Here is a 5,980-nt window from a genome sequence, read left to right as displayed (position 1 = left end):
TGTATTTTTTTTGCAATATTATTTAATAAAAACTTGATTTACATTTTTTTTTTTGTAATAGTTCAAAAATAATATTAAAAACATTTATACATACGGCTTTCATTGAACTTTTGATTTACCATGATCTACAGAAGACCCTAATTAGCTATTTGTTATTATATAGGTGCATCCACCAATATATCTTATACATATTTACAATTTATGATGAATTGTCTGTGTATTAGTAAAATGGTTATAAATACTATACATATAACCATAAGTTTCAAATACTTAAGATAAATAATATGTAACATATGGACTTGTAATATTTATAAGTATTTCATTGTTGAATTATTTTACATTAGAGGCCTTTTAATTAAAAGTTTAAACAGCGATTGAGGTGATTGGCTGATTGAGCTAGGTTTTTTATATTTTATTTTCCATTATTCTAGCAATTATGTATCTTAAAACCAAACGGTTTAAAGTTAATATTATTTCTCTTAATTAATAATACTTGATGAAATCTTCAAATAATCCAACCATTCAAATGAGACTTGGATCATTCTATCAAGAGATGTATTTTAAACCAACAAGGGGTTCTATGTATTCAAGTGGAAATCGTATAAATATTATTAATACTAGAAATTGGCCTCATCGAATTATCTGATCATAGTTACAAAAAAAATTATTTAATTTACATAATTATCGTCGAATAAAATTAGTGAAAAGATAAAGGACATTGAATATAAAATATCCATATAATTATATAAATATGTTGTTAAAAAACAAGTTAAGCTCACTTTTTAAAGCGGTATTACTTAGTCTAAAAAGTAATGAATGATAGGTGTTTCTTCATATAAATTCAAAATACTCAGCAACTATAACGGCGTTTTAAAAAAATAAATCAATTGAAGACCCAGTAGTATACAATAAATCTGTTGAATGAACATATCCTGGACAAATTGCAGATTAATAAGACAACGAAATCAAACTCCTTGATTATCCAACACGAAGCATAACTTTGTATCTCTCTGCTTGCAGTTGATTGGCTTCATTATCTACCACTTTCTTAATCCATGTAGGTTGAACCCATTTCCCACTTTTTCAATTCTAATTCCACGATTTGGTGTAACTATGTTAACTGATACCCCTTTCTTATCATCAAGAATCTTCATCAACAAAGTCACAGTTCCTCATTTGCTTCCTTGGAATTGATAAACGATTATTTACATCCGTTTGTGTCAATCTTTTTTGCATAACGAACTTAGTTTTGATACCATTCATCTCTTTGATAATCCTTTTGAATTTTTCTGGTTCCGCCTCTTAACTCAAATTCTTGTTCTGGCTTTTGTTGCAACTAGCCTTTCTCTTCTTTTTCACTCTATTTTCCGGAAAGCTATTGCTACTCACCTCTGAGGCCACAGGGTCTTCTTTTGTTAAGCTCTGGACAAATTGTATTAAAGATTCAGAAACATTTTCTATTCGATCTTTTCTTCTTATTAGGAATACTATCATTCTTCTTCTTAGGAAACTCCAGTTGGACTTTGTTATCTTTTGCCGCTTTCTTGGACTCAATAAAACCCGCTATAAAATCTGTAACAATTCTTTCCGTGAGCAACCTTTCGAATTCTGATTCATCATTCGTAACTTGTCTAATTTCTTCCATGATTTTCCTGAAAGAATCATTGCAATTAGAAATTTTCAGTTCATCAACATTAAACATCCTTCTCTAACCTGATCTTTGTTTCCTCAAACTTTGAAGAGAAACACTCAACTCACAACCACAATAGCGTAACACACAAACCCTTTAAACACCTGAAGAATTTACAGGATCAGAACACTTAAATCCTAAAAAAGACTAGACTGGGTAATTCAAAGTGTTATTGCTTCTACAGTGTTTTCAATATATAAAGTCTAACCCTAATCTTGTCCCAAGTAGGATTCCTATTTTGATGCGAACATATGTTTCCTAATTGGAAACCTACGCGGATAAAATTTGCTTTTAATCTCTTCCTGAATATTTGATTTGCATGTGAATATCATACTTGGTTTGATTAACCTAACGACAATAGATTTGATTCTAATTGGTTTCTCCTAAATATATAGTTTCCTAGTAACGTGCACTAATTTCTTGAAATATGGTAATTTGACTGTGTTGTAAACAATATGACGGCTTAAGTCTTTGGCTATTGCCCTTGCTTTAAATATTATTTTTAAAGTAACTTTTGTTAATGCTAAATATAATTTTATGTATGTTTTGTAATATTTAGATAGAAATATTCATTTAATAAAAACTAGATTTCTTATTTAGATATTATTTTTAAATGTACTTTATTAACATTTTTTTTCCGAAAAACTTTAGGTAGACTTTACTTTGTTAAAAAAAAATAATAATAATAATTATAATAAAAGAAATTACTATTAAATAAATGAGAGATCTTATTGTGTTTCATGTTGAAATTTTTGAATAAATAATTTTGTTATAACAGATAAATTATCAAATCAAACAACAAAAAGGAGAAACTGACATGCACATAACAATTAAAGCTTCCAATATATAATTTCGATAATGGTAAACATATATAATTCATATCATAAGAATAATTTTTCTACAAAGATAATCCAAACTTCATCCAGATATCCTTCTTCATGATCAACATATTAGATTGTTTAATTCATCTTGGGGATTGTAATTCTTTCAATTAAATTGTTATATTTGAATTATTGTCATTCTAAACTGAATTATTGATTTGGAAGGAAAAATGTCACCAAAATGAAAGCAAAGATTTTTCGATTAAAACAAGGACCAATGCCATTTTATTTATTTTTTGGTATTTTAGGAAAAAAATCACGTTTCTGCCTTGCCTTCAGTCGGAATCGGAATTCAAGAATTCTCTTTGGTAGATTGTTTAAAGTCTTGTTGTATCTACAAATCACGTCTCTATGATCAACATAAGTCTTGTTATGAACAAAATTATATAAATTTTTGTTTTTGTTAATTCATATTTTATATAGTAACCTTTTGTGTTATATTTGTTATTAAAAAAAGCATTTAAAAATGATTGTAAAACAACATGATTTTAATTTTTGAAAGCAAAAAAGATTACATAAAAACTGCAAATAAAAAATCCTAATTTTTTAACAAATTAAGTGTTTAAAAGAGATTGATATTTTACACAATACAAGCTAGCTTAGGGATTCTGACAGAGTTCCTACTTCCTATTTAACTTATTTTATTTTATTTTTCTTCTCTTAAAATCTTTTGAATCTAGTGTTCCTACTTCTCATCCTTGTCGAAGGTGTCGGAAAAGACTTATTTATACATTTATATATTATACAAACACTTTATTTAATCTTATTTTTTAAGTATCTAATATTTTCTTACATATATCATATTTTTATGTTAGTGATAATCAACATTCGTCTCATATTTTTGTTACATATAACCTTTTAAATGAAACCAATTTTATCTTTCTCAAGGGTATATAATAAATATCTACCCTTAAGAAGATTATTGAAATTAAGAGTCTTAAAATAAATTGAAAATTTTCTTCTATATCAATATTGAAATAATTAACGAGACGTAATTAAAACAAAAAGGAATGACAGCAATTGGGTAATAACAAAAAATAAAAATACCTCTTTTCAATATTAACAAAATATCAAAATTGATGAAGAACCAGATTTTTCATTATAAAAGGATCATATGACCCAATGATATACATTAATTCTGGAAAATGAATGAGATCTCCTTAATTAACAGCATATATATCTATAATAAATTCTGAACAAAGCACATAGATGATTAAAAAGATATAAAAGACAAAAATCAGCATCTACATTAAGACAATATAATGATCGAAGTACTTAACATCCTTGATTATCCAACACGAAGCATAGCTTTGAATCTTGTCGAAAGGACCAAAGTCTTACCAATCCCCCAGGTTGTAATTGATTGGCTTCCTTATCCACCACATTTTTAAACCAGGCTCCAATCAGATTATAAGTATATGTTGAACTCATTTTCCACTTCTTCAATTCCAATTCCACGATATCTGCAGATGGTGATGGTGTAACTAAATGAACCATTATTCCCTTCTTATCATCAAGAATCTTCATCTCCTCTTCATCAACAAAGTCACAGTTCCTCATTTGCTTCCTTGGAATCGATAAACGATTATTTACCTTGGCTACATCCGTTTGTGTCAATTTTTTTTGTATAACGAACGTAGTTTTGATACCATTCATCTCTTTGATAATCCTTTTGAATTTTTCTGGCATCTCTGGTTCCGCCTCTAACTCAAATTCTTGTTCTTGCCTTTTAACAATCTTCTCGCAACTAACCTTTCTCTTCTTTTTCAGTCTATTTTCCTCTTCTTGCTCTTCATTCTCCAACCTGATAGTAATACTGCTACTCACGTCTGATGCTACAGGCTCTTCTTGTGTTAAGCTTTGTATAAATTGAATTAAGGATTCAGAAACCTTCTCTGCCCGCTTTCTATTCGATCTTTTCTTCCTAGGAATACAACCTGCAGCACTATCATTCTTGTTCTAAGGAAACTCCAGTTGCACTTTGTTATCTTTTGCCGCTTTCTTGGACTCAACAAAACCGTCTATAAAAGCTGTAACAATTCTTTCCGTGAGCAATCTTTCGAATTCTGATTCGTCATTCGTAACTTATCTAATTTCTTCCATGATTTTCATGAAAGAATCATTGCAATTAGAAACTTTCAGTTCACCAACATGAAACATCTTTCTCTAACCTCGTCTTTGTTTCCTCAAACTTTGAAGCGAAAACACTCAACTCATCAAAACCACAAAAACGTAACACACAAACCCTTTAAACACCTGAAGAATTTACAGGATCAGAACACTCTCCTGAAAAAGACTAGACTGGGTAAAGAGGGATTCAAATTGTTTTTGCTTCTAAGTGTTTTCAATTTATAATGGCTAGCCCTAATCTTGTCCCAACTCCCAAGTAGGATTCCTATTTTGATGCTAATTATTAATTAAATACGTTTCCTAATTGGAAATTAACTAATTAACCCTACGCAGATAAAATTTGCTTTTAAAGTGTTTTCCTATTCTCTTCCTAGATATCTAATTTGCATGTGGATATCTTACTTGGTTTCTTGTAAATTAAGTAACCTAACTACAATAGATATCTTAAAAGCTTATAATAATTTCACTGTGTTTTAAACACTATGACGATTTTAGTCTTTAGCTATATTGCTTGCTTTAAATTAATATTATTATTGGAGTAACTTTATTACTGCTAAACAATTTTTTATGTATGTTTTGCAATACCTGAGAAATTAAAACTAGCTTTTCTATTTAAATGTTTTTTAAGAAGTACTTGATTAATATTTTTTCCCAAAAACTTTAGGTAGATTATTTTGTTAAAAAATAATAATTAAAGAACATTACTATTACTATTAAATAAACGAGAGATGTTGATTTGTTGGCCACATGAGATGAGCATTGATTTGCTGGGTAGGCGATTTGAGGTTCGTGGTCAGGTATATGAGTTTTGTGTCGTTAGTTTTCTGGGTTTCGTTTGAATAGTCTTTTTGAAATGTGCTTCATATTTTTTGATAATATGAGAAAGTGGAGGAAAAGGGAAAGAGTTAGGTGAATCCTTTTGTTCGTTCCTTTGGATGGAATGTGTTATGCCTAAAAAATCAAGGTGTGAACTCACGTCAACAAAGGTCAATCAGAGTTCAGGAAGGTTTTGTGTCGTTTAGACGCTGTCACGTCGTACAAGGACGGAAGAGGTAAGGCTATCGTCAATGCGGCAGGTAAATGCCAGGCTTGTGAGTGGCTAGGAATTATCCACCTACCCAAGCCCTACGGATTTAAGGATGTCTCCTGTGCAGTCAACCAATGGGAAGCAGGTTATGAATAGTACCACACCTGCCCAATTGCAGAATCATGATTACTACCTTGAATCCCCTAACTATAAATAGAGGGCTCCTCTCTCATTTACGGGATTGGCTCATAT

The sequence above is a fragment of the Pistacia vera genome, unplaced genomic scaffold (assembly GCF_008641045.1).
Source record: "Pistacia vera cultivar Batoury unplaced genomic scaffold, PisVer_v2 Contig832, whole genome shotgun sequence".
In the NCBI taxonomy this organism is placed as follows: Eukaryota; Viridiplantae; Streptophyta; class Magnoliopsida; order Sapindales; family Anacardiaceae; genus Pistacia; species Pistacia vera.
The sequence above is the reverse complement of the archived record's forward strand: the minus strand, read 5'-3'. Positions refer to the sequence as shown.